Source organism: Anoplophora glabripennis, unplaced genomic scaffold (genome assembly GCF_000390285.2).
Source record: "Anoplophora glabripennis isolate ALB-LARVAE unplaced genomic scaffold, Agla_2.0 scaffold489, whole genome shotgun sequence".
NCBI classification, from domain to species: Eukaryota; Metazoa; Arthropoda; class Insecta; order Coleoptera; family Cerambycidae; genus Anoplophora; species Anoplophora glabripennis.
The window spans coordinates 265680-277958 of record NW_019416572.1 but is presented as its reverse complement, the minus strand read 5'-3'; positions in this window follow the sequence as shown (position 1 = coordinate 277958).

The following is a 12279-nucleotide window of genomic DNA, read 5'->3' as shown; positions in this document are numbered from 1 at the left end:
AAAAACGCAAGAAACAGACTAAAAAAGACTCATCATCTGAGTCAGATATGGAGGTGGAATTTCAAGAATCAGATGATTCTAATCAGGATGACATTGAAGCAGAATGCATGTTTTGTCATATTGTATTTAAGGATGATAAAAGTGGAGATGAGTGGGTTCAGTGTCAAGGATGTTTGGAATGGGCCCATGTCCACTGTGCTGGAAATGACACGCCTAACTATATTTGTGACTTTTGTAGAAGCTTTTAAGTTTCGTATGTTTCGATTTTAAAGTTTGTTTAGGCAATATTTTATTTTTTCGTTGTTTTTGAACAAAAATCTGATTTCATTTCCATTTAGGATATTATATCTTGTTTATAACTATATGATTTGTATTATTTATCAATAAAATTTAAAAGATTGTTTCTATTTTTTTTGTACTATACAAAATTGCACTAGATCATTTTTTCAGGTACCCCATATTAGGTCATATCAGGACCCCATATTAGGCTACCAGGTAGCCTTATATGGGGTAGGGACAATATTTGTAAATAATTTTTTTATAAAAAAATGTAATGTTTTAAATCTTTTTTTTATTCAAAATTATCTTGATTCCATAATAAAGAATCAACTTTGTTAAAATGAAAGTTGAACAGAAATAAAAAATATGAATTTTTTCTAAAAATCAAAATGGTACCCCATAATAGGCGACTTTCCTCTATATGCCATTTTGCTCTTTCCTTATAGAATCACACATATTTTTTAATATTTAAAGTTTTAGAGTTTATGTTTACTTAAGAAACAAATACAGATGCACTTATTTATAGCAGTTCATCAGAATTAATAAGTTCCTTTATTCAGAGATGACATTTTTATTATTTTAAATCGATTTTTAACTTTGTTGACTTAATGTAGACGTAGTCCATAAATAATGTTACCATTTTGTGCAGTTTTTTCTTATTGTCTCAAAACTACTTTCCCACTGCTATATGTACCATAGAATTGGACACATAATCTAAAATGTATGCAAAATATGTTTGTGCTCTAATTAGAGTAATTACTCCTTTTGAAGCTTTGATTGTTATGAAATAACTGAATGCTTAAGAGAACCACTGGCTATGTCGATCCAAAGAAACAAAGGCTTTACAAAAGCAAACGTAAAGACATTTTTCGAGCTTATGAACCTTTATTAGAGTTAGTTAGAAATAATCCAAGTAAGATTTTTAATACAGACGAAACAGGACTAACTGGTGTTCAACACAAAACAACCAAATTTAGTTCTCTTAAAGGAAAACGAAACAACCAAATTTAGTTCTCTTAAAGGAAAACGACAAATCGTATCAGTTTCTTCAGCAGATAGAGGTTGGCTAGCAACAATCGTTACTTGTATTAGTGCTACTGGCCACTTCATCCCTCCTCTTTCGGCGTACCCTAGAAAAAAAAACATGAAATCCGAACTCCTTGACGGGGCTTCTAATGAATTGCTGACTGCCACAAATCCGGCTGGATTGAATCGGAAAGTTTCCTTAACTGGTTCCGAAAACAGTTCCTGGCAAATACAAAGCCTGCTAAGAAAGACCCAGTTATCCTTGTGCTTGACGGGCACTATTCTCATATAAGAAATAAATTTGCCTCTTCTTGAGCTTGCTCATGAAAACAGGGTAAATATTACCTCCCCCACTGCTCACACAGAATACAGCCTTTGGACAGGGCATTTATGGCTCCCCTGAAATCTAGGTATTATCATAAAGAGCACATATCGAAGATCGAAACTAAAAAATCTTAACCAAATACGACGAAGGATTAAGCTATAGCCTATGATTTTCAAAATGGGTGCGATATTAGGCACACCTCCCCTAAACATTTATCAAAAAGAGCATTATAAAAATTCGAGTCTTTGGTTACGACCGCTGCGGGAAATGATGAGAATAAATGGGACTTCTATGCGAAGCAAGTACAAGTGCACTAAATTGTACTTACAATAAATCTACCGGGGTGTCGTCACTTGAAGCATTGGCAGGTTACCCTGTCATGTCGCCGAATCTTACCTTCTACAAGAAGTTGAGGCAAATCTGAGTAGAGTTGATCTTGATAAGTTACGAACAACTATTAAAGGTCGGATCAGTAAGGATCAGAAGAAACAAAAAAGAACGGTTTGATAAGCTTCGTACATCTGCTACCAAGTATAAAGTAGGAGACCTAGTAAAGGTGACGTGTGCATTTTCGGCTACCGGCGGGAGTAAAAAGTTACTTCCAAAGTACAAAGGACCTTTTAGAGTTTGCAAGGTTTTGTTCAATGATCGCTATGAAGTGGAGGACCTCGGTGGTTTCAAGAAAAGTACGACTGTAGCGGCAGTGGACAAGATGAAACCTTGGATTAATTTCAAAGCTGATAGTCCTAAATGTAGGTTGTCTCAGGCTCCGAATTCTGGGGGAAGTAACCAATTTATGACCATCATGACTGGTGAATAGTTTATCTTTCACGACTGGTGAATTGATAGAATTTCACAACTGGTTAACTAATATAGGGTGTTACCAATTGAATAATATACCTAATCAATTCTTTATTAACCTGAAAATTTAACAAATTTCGCGTTTGCTTGACTAAATGGATCTTCCCTTTTTCTCAATTGTCTTCTGATTTCTGCCTGCTCCTCAGCACCTTGTAAATCACCCAGCACATGTATAATATTAATATTATTCATGAGCTTTTATTTAATCCACCATCGAAAACCAAATTTACACAGGCATAATAGGTTGTAATTTTATTCTACTAGAAATTACCAGTAGAAACAATTTCTCTTACTTTTCATAGGAAATGATGGATCCCTTGATTCAAGAATATTTGTAATTCACTAGTATCATAATTTCCTCTACTTTAACTCAACTATTTTTATTGCTACAACTCAAAAATAACTACCCAGAAATATTAAGGAAAGGGTTAAGGATTTTGGGTAGATTTAGAATGGCATTTTGTATGTTACGAAGCATTATATTTTTTGGTGTGATAATTGTAGCACCCAGAACAAAAACTGGAAATTATATTCTGCATTGTGTTTTGTAGACAATGCAGAATGGGGCCCTGAATCTATAACGTTTAAGTATTTTGAATCCGGTCATTCTTTTGTGAAAGCAGATGTAGTACATGGCCAAATTGGAAAAGCAATGAAGGAATCAAATATTTATGATATACACGATAATAGTTCCAGGCACAACAAAACTTTAACGTTTGACGATTTTTATAACTTTAAAGAAGGTGGCCGACAAAAGCTAGCAAAAAGCAATAATTTAGAAGACTAAAGAGTTAGAATGGTTGAATATCGAAAAGGTTCACGAAATATGTTTTTTAAAAACAGGCTTACTGAAAATGAATTTTCTATTTCAAATTTTCTGAGATCGAAATTTGATCTCTCCATTCCAGATTCTTTAACAAATAACCGAAGTATCAACGCTGAAAAAAAACGAAAAATTCTTAAAAGATGTATTACCATCGACGCGATCTTTAAAACGATTATTTTGGGAATAATTAACGACAGAAAAACCAACTGATCTATGCAAACAATATTAAAACTTATATTACAAGTTAATGTAATTTTCAGATTTATATTAGCTTCATGATCTTTAGCAACACAGCTTTTACTGGAGACAACGGACACTGAGTGTACAAGAATGCCTTTCGGATTAAAAAATGCTGCGGCAACATTCCAACGTTGGACAAAGTACTAAAAGAACTACAAAATAAGATCTGTATGGTTCATATGAATGACATACCAGTATTCTCAAACGGACTATAAGAACATCTGTAAAACCTACACTTAGTTTTCGAAACATTTAGAAAAAATAACCTCAAAATCCAACTAGTTTTTACATATGAAGTCCCTTCCTATGATATATCATTCACAGAGATGGTATACACACTACTATATAACGAGCATCCTATCATTCATTACAAAAATCAAATCATTCTAACTGAATCTACAACTTTCCCTAGAGAAGTAGCTAACACAAGATCAATATTTTCGAAGAAAAGACACCTTATTATGCTTAGAAATAATTTTCGTCATATTCAATCTTCGTCAAGCTCCTCATTTACATCAAGATCATCCTGTTCGTCTGTTATTCATCATCCTCGTCAATCAGCTCATCCCCTCATTGAAATGGCTCATCAGCACCTGAATCTGAAAACAAATATGAAGGAAACAAAAGACCCTAAGGAAATAAAAAACTAGAAAACGAATTCAAAAGGAAGCAGAGTGGATTAAATCAAAAACAAAGACTTTACGAAATTTAGGAAAGGAATAATAAAGGAGTCAAGCTCAATCTGAAATCTCAACTTTTGTACTATCTTCATATAATATGAATTACATAATACATATAATGGACGACTTATTAAGAAAGAACTCTCATTTTAGAAGACAAGAAGATGCATGGCATCCTCTTATTTCAATATATTTCGGAATCTTATTCTTCGTTCAAATACTTAGAGCTGAACTGAAAGCTGGTATAATCTCACCAACCACTAAAATATTAAAAAACAATTCTACCCACCCATTGTCTTTTAGGTTTTAAATCTCTAAATGAAAATGATTGTACCTACTCGTACTGTGAGAAGACGGCATACAGAAAGTCGTTTATAAATATTACTCGAAATTATGGATGGAGGAATTATGCAGTCTCGTGCTAAAGTTCCCATATTGTATCACGGTGTGAATACTACAGTGGAACTGTTGTGGCGGTGGAAGAGTGCTTAACCTCGCATAGTTCTAAAGAAAATATCCCTTTGAGTAAAAATGCAGAAAGAGAAAGCTCGTTCTTCTGACGATTTATCACTTAGCGTATTTGTTAATAAACAAGCGGTTTCCGAAGGTATTAACGATAGTATCAAACAATTCCTCCGATGAACCTGGTTATGACTCGGACAAGGATCCTCCTTATGGGATATGTGAAGTCCGCAACTGCCAAGAAGTTTTTAGTTCATACAGCAAATATATACTCCTTTGTTGGAATCATTTTATCTAAGAGGCAGAAAACTGTTACGAACATGGCGTAGCGTAGTTGCCAGTAACTGCAAATTGTGAACAACTTACTCACTTACGACGTAATATTCCACAGTGCTTCACTGTGAATGGTGCAGACAGAAAAGAAACACCCATGGAGAGAAAAAAAGATCCACTGCTCTAAAAATTGCTAAAAGAGCAAGAGTACGTTAGTCCTGCAACAAAAAAAATATCCCTAAACGAATCATGTTGCTCAAAAAATTTTTATTTGCACGGAACATTTATAACCTCAAAATATGGATGGTAGAGAAAACAGAATTTTATCATTTGCTTTAAATAAGCAACTGGTTGCTCCAATTTCCAGTTTTAAAACAATCTTTGAAAAGACAAACACTTAGTGAGATGTCCGATGATGATAATCACATTCCCGAAGATTCAAGTTCTGACAGTGAATCATATAAAAAAATTACTCCTAAGACGCTGATATGTGCCGACAATAAAATTAATATTTTAAGCAATATAATAATAAGTACCCAGATCCTTGGAAAAATCAAAAGGATGAAAGTTGGATCCAGGAAAATGATTTTCATGAAGAATTTAGAATAGAAAATTTACATGACCCAAAATCTGTTGTTGCAAAAATTTTAGATGAAATATGCCAAAATACCGTTTTAACATCTAGTCAGAGTCTGTACACAAAAAATACCAACTACGCAAGCTCTATCGAACAAAATTTTCTTGGTGCGAAATACATGAAGCAAAATATTTGTAAACCATAATCTAAAACCAATTACAGAGGTATAGCACGAGAACGAAAAAACGCCATTTTGTCTCAAAGTTGTGTGCAATTATGTCAGAAAACAGAATATAATTTTTGAAAAATCTTCCACTATCTCCAACTCTAATTGAAACTGATTTGAGTGATGGCAAGTAAGTTTTTTTTATTTTTTAACGATTCCATAAAATAGTTTCTGTTTGACTTGTTAAATAATACACTTATATGTTGATGTAATTCCTGGATTGGTTATGCAAAAATAAAATTTTATAGCAGATACGTCTTTTTTACTACAGCAAATTTATGTAAAATGTTAAGTGTAAAGGGCCCGGCGTAACTATCAAATATCACTTTTGTAGAAAAGCGTACTTAACATAAGTTGGGGAAATAATAATTTATAGTAGTCCTACCCAATTGTGAAAATACTACCATAACTGACAAGTGTGGCATAAGTCACTTTACTCAAAACTACCAACTTGTTAGATACGATCCTTTGGATTAACAGGGCAGTAAAGATTGTCGTTTCAGCTCTAAACAAAAAAGAAATGATGAAATGAGAACAGAAATATAAAAGAACTATTACTGACTAGATCAAAATGGAAAGAATTGTTTTTACTACACATGACAAAGAATTTTGATTAGAAGAAAAAGGAGTAATAAAACCAACTACAAGTCGTTTTCTTTTGAGTATTATTTAGAAACGGAAAACGAAAAAGTTCGTGTGTATGCCATTTTTCTGCATAAGTCAAAAACCCACTTATAAAATAATGTACATATAAAAAAAGTGATTCAGGAACATCACAATCTGACCAAATGGGTAAAAGCACAAGAGATCGTATTTCAAATAAAGACGAAGATACAATAAGACAACACACACAGTTATTTCCTTACGTGGATGCCCATTATTGCAGAAAAGACATAGCGTTTTTACAAACGACTTTCACGACTTTGTTAATAATCACCTTTCTGTGTGTTGATGTAAGTACTGTATTATTAATAGCAATTGTGAGTACCTTGTATATATTGTATTGTTAAGAATGCTAGATTAGTTTTTGTAATATTTGTTATCGCTATAAAAACCACGGCGCTCGACACCGGGCAGTAGAAGTTATCAATATATTGTAAGAATCAGCTCCAGTTGTTACTTTATTAAAGTTAGCCTTTTCCTATAATAAGTAAGGTATTTAACACTGTGTATGTCACGATTGATGAAATGCTTGCAGCATTTAGAGGGAGGTGCGGTTTCAAACAATATATTCCCTCTAAACCCAACAAGTACAAGATGAAAATTCTCGCTCTTTGCGATGCAAAGATGTTCTACACGTCGAAATTAAAAGTATACCTAGGCACACAACCCGAAGGACCATACAAATTATACAGGGTGTCCCGAAATTCATACAACAAAATTTGGTCATAGATTCTTAAAACAAATTTAGGGGACCCGTATTTTTTCTTTTTACCAACTAGCCCCCTCGGAGCTACAGCCCCCTGATACCTGCCCCTAAGAAGTCTTTTTTATATCTCTAAACCATGTTGTACGAGAATCACTAAATTTGGTACACAGGAGTTTTATGACATGTGGAATCTCACAGTGCTACGCTTTTTGGCGAGAAACCCCCTTAAGACACATTTTCCCGGCCTCCTTGTCTTTGCAACCACAAAAATTTGGTTGCTTTGACTTTTTTTTAATTATTAGTTAGCTAGAAAGCCATTGAATTTAGAAACTTTTTTGCCTCGATATTTGTTTCGTAAAACGCAATGTTTTTGAGGAAAATGGCAAATCACGATATGCATTCAATCACATTTTGACATATTTCTCGAAAACAATGCGATTTATGAAAAAAGTATAAAGTTACAAAGAGTTTCAAAATTTAATGCCTTTCTAGTGGACTAATAATTTTCAAGAAATTTAAATATGCCACCAAATTTTTTTGGCTCCAAAGACAAGGGGGCCCACGAAAAATTGTCTTAAGGGGGTTCCCCGCCAAAAAACGCAGCACCATCAGATTCCACATGTCATAAAACCCCTGTGTACCAAATTTAGTGATTCTCGTACAACAGAGTTCTGAGATATAAAAAAAATATATATATTCTTAGGGGCAAAAATAAAAAAAATAGGTCCCCTAAATTTGTCATAAGAATCTGTGATCAAATTTTGTTGCATTAATTTCGGGACACCCTGTATAATAAACCTACAGATGTAGTTCTTAGATATTGGAGAAAAATATATTTCAATTTGAATTTGTGTCATGGTGTACCCATGCGCGCATGTGCGCATGTCCATGGAGATGCGATGGACAAGGGCTTCCTGGGCACAAGGCACAAGCCAGTCATTAAATGTCTTGCTTATAGAGAAGTTGCTTCTCGCTGTACTATTAAATAGACGCTTACAATAAAGTGATTAAAAAACAAATACAGTTCACTAATTATAATGAAATGAAAATATTGTGCCAATGCCAACGGACATTGTGAACATATTTATGGTTCTAGTAGAAATGTAACCATGGATAATAGGTTTACTTCTGTGGGTACTTCTGTGTAGGTGTACTTCTGCTGAATAACCATATGTTAACTGTTGTCGGAACTATAAGGAAAAATAAGCTGGAATTGCCAATCGAATTTACGAATTCTGACGAAGGACCACCGTACTCCAGTATGTTCGGCTTCACAAAGGATGGGAAAGCTTATGCCAAGCTTTCATCATCAGGATGATATCAATCTTGCAACAGTTGACTTATGTAAACCTAATAATCATCACATTAGTTTATAAGGATAAGGTGCAAAAAGTTGATTTTATTTCTCAGTGATTTTGTAAATTAAATAAATGACATTTGTCTTGAATAAATATTGGAATGTGTCGTTTTTCCTTATACCAAACCCGATCATTTTTAACAAAAATGTGTTTTTTTTTTCTTTGCAAGAGATACCCGGTCTCTCAGACCAGGGCGAACGTCCATGTACCGAAAAATCGCGCGACCACTGGAAGGTTAATATTTATTAATTCCATTCGAAAAGAAATACTATCTGATGAAACAATCCCAAAATGTGGAGACAAACCACTCTTTTTGTAGTAGCTGTTTGTTAGATTAATGTTTGTCAAGGATAATAATAGAACAGCAAGAATTTGAAAGATCACAATATTTAACAATTTCAATATATCAGAGGTATGTTTATAAGGTCATGTAGGGTAATTGGGGACAGGGGTTATTGGGGACACTTCAAATGTATTTTGCTACAAACTTTATCTTATTTGTTTAAACTCAATCTTCCATCGCACACTATAGCGCCATCTATGTGCCGATGTAAACAATGACTTACAGAGACCTATACTGCAAATAACGATTAGTAGAACATAACCTCCAATTTTATTTTATGTTCGTATTTGAATGTTGGACACGGTAAGTATCATAACTCTGTTTATTTAATACAGCAAGTGGGTGTGCCATAAACCCAAAGATATGTTATATTTTATTGGAGTTTAAAGTTTGTTTGTTAAAAACAATATTTTTTTGTTTAAAATAGGTGTCCACATTTGCCCCACAGATTAAATGCTTTGGGGTAAATATGGACACATTCGAGGGGTAAATGGGGACACATCCAGATAGGTTAAATTAAGTTTAATTGTTCTAGATCTTGGTATGTTTATATAAGCCATCAATTTAAGAGATGCCTCGAACATACGTAAAGAAACGACCGAGCAGGACGTATACTATCGCTGATGTGCAAGAGGCTATTGATGATGTAAAGAACCATCGTCGCTCTTATAGGGAAGCAGCAGCTTCGTACGGTGTTCCAAGAAGTGTTATTAGTCATAGAATTACTGGGAGAAAAACATCTTTGAATGTATTGGGACAAGGTAGACACGCTGCTTTGAATAAAGATACAGAAAGACAATTAATCGATTTAATCATGGCACGAGCTGACTTTGGTTATCCAATGGACAAGCAAGAATTATTTAATTTCGTTAAAGATTTCTGCGAAGAAAAAAAATATTCAAACACCTTTTAAAGAGGGAAAGCCAGGACAAGATTGGTACTTCAATTTCATGAAACGCCATCCCCAGTAGTCACTAAAGAAGGCCCAAAGTTTGCAAAATAAACGGGCAGAAGCATCTGATCCTTTCGTTGTAAGTGAACATTATAAAAATTTAAAACAATTTGTAGAAGAAAATCGACTTGATCAGTTTTCCGAATTATTCTTCAATTGTGACGAATCTGGATTTTGTACTGATCCATCTAAAATTAAGTCAATTAGTATAAAGAATAAAGCGCTGTATCAACGAATTCGTGGCACAGGGCGAGAAAATATAACAATAAATTGTTGTGTTAGTACAGACGGTTCAGCTTTACCACCACATATAATTTTCCAAGGATGTGCAGTCCTACCACGTTGGACTGGTGGTGGTGATGATTTTCCCGGTATAGTATGCGCAGCAACCCCAAAAGATTACATGGAAGAACCAGTCTTTTATAACTGGTTTGCCGATAAATTTATTCCGTATGTACAAAATGTTAGAGGTCTTTCTGATGAAAATCAAAATCAAAAAGCTGTTTTAATGTTTGATGGCCATAGAAGTCACATAAGTACAAGACTGGTAGAAAAAGCTTTAGAAAACAATATTATTTTGTTTCACCTTCCCAGACACTTAAAGCATCGTTTATAACCGCTAGATTTTTCTGTTTTTGGTCCCTTAAAAAAAGGGTGGTACAGAATTCTATTAACAGTGATGTGGAAAACTTTTGGAATGACAAATAAAAATATAATGACTTAAAAACAATTTTCAATTTCAGTTAAGGAGTTATGGCAGACATATTTGACACCTGAAATAATTGTATCCGGGTTTCTCGGAACTGGTTCTTTACCAGTGGATGCTACAAAATTTCCAGAGGCTGACTTCGACCAAGAGGCCTTGATAAGATACAAAAATTCTTTAACGCTAGAAACTGAAACAGTAGCTGATGACGTACAACCATCAACCTCGACAGGTACGGAAGAATCAGGAAAAAGATAGTGATCATTCGACATATTTCACTTAAAAATTTTGAGCCTTCTACGTCGACAGAAAATCTACCTACACCTATTTCGAGTTTCTAGAGTAAAAGCTCTATTCTGGCGCAAAATATTAAAATTTGTTTTCTATGTACAAGGCTTACTTCGAATTTTTTTCACTGTCAAATTTTACAAAAACAGATTTTTTTTAAATAATTTAAGATTATGAGCGCGCAGTTGCCTAATTTCGACCACACAAAATTCCCTAATTTTCTATTAATTTAAAGTACTGGAAAATATAGGAAATGGAATGTCGATGAGTTAAAATTGGCCGTAACTGCTTACGTCAACAATGGATTAAGCCACCATTAAACGATATGCAGATGGAAAAAATAAGAATAGCAAGAATGTGAAGAAATTTGGTAGGAGTACGACTTTTTCTGTGGATATTGAAAATCTGTTGGAGAGCCATATTTGAGGAATTAACGTTTAGATTAACAGCAAGAGACATAAGGAAATTAGCTTTTGATATCGCCGAGAAACATCAAATAAAACATAGTTTTAATCGAGTCACGAGTCACAGGTTTTGCAGGAAAGAAATAGTATTACAAATGTATGGCCCCGACACCAAAATTTATCATTACGACAACCTGAGTCAACTTTGATTGCTAGAGCTAAAGGTTTTAACCGAGAAAAGGTTTCTCATTTTTTTGAAATTCTTGAAAGAATTTGCGACCAAAACCAACTTGATGCAACAAGGCTATACAATGTCGACGAGACCGTTCAAAAACCACTGTTCACCGTTCAAAAAGGATGTCAGAAAATAGTTGGCAGAAACGGAAAGAAACAAATCGATGCGATTACTAGCAAAGAACGTGGTGCCAACACCACCATGGTGTGTTGTGTAAGCTCTTCCGGTCATTTCGTGCCTCCGATGATAATCTTTAAAAGAAATAGAATGTCCGATGAATTGAAAATTGGAGCTCCTGCTAGTAGTTTAGTAGAAATTTCGGAAAGTGGTTATATTTTATTCAAGTGTTAATCCTAGTAAAGATTGCAAAATATTTTGCTCGATGGTCACACTACACACAGCAAAAATTTAGAGGCTAGCCTGTGAACATGATGTAATTTTATTGCGACTTCCGAGCCACACGATCCATAGACTCCAGCCACTGGATGTCAGTTTCTTCAAGCCACTGGAGATTTATTACATTGAAGCTGTTCAAAAGTGGTTAAGGACTCATTCAGGTACAGCTCATTATTTGCTGTTGTGTAAGAATGAAGTACACCTTATTATAATTCTATTTTCAGGTACGAAGGTCACTACGTTTCAAGTGTCACAACTTTTAGCTGAAGCATACAATAGAGCTGCAAATATACAACTGCAGTGTGGTCTGTTGACTGGAATGTTTTCACGGATAATGGCTTTATGGCAGTGGATAACTTAAATCTAAATGTTGCAGATAACAGTGAAAACCTTGATCCAGCTCTCAACGTTGCTGATGACCAAATTTCAAGTTCAAATGTAAATTTACAAAGA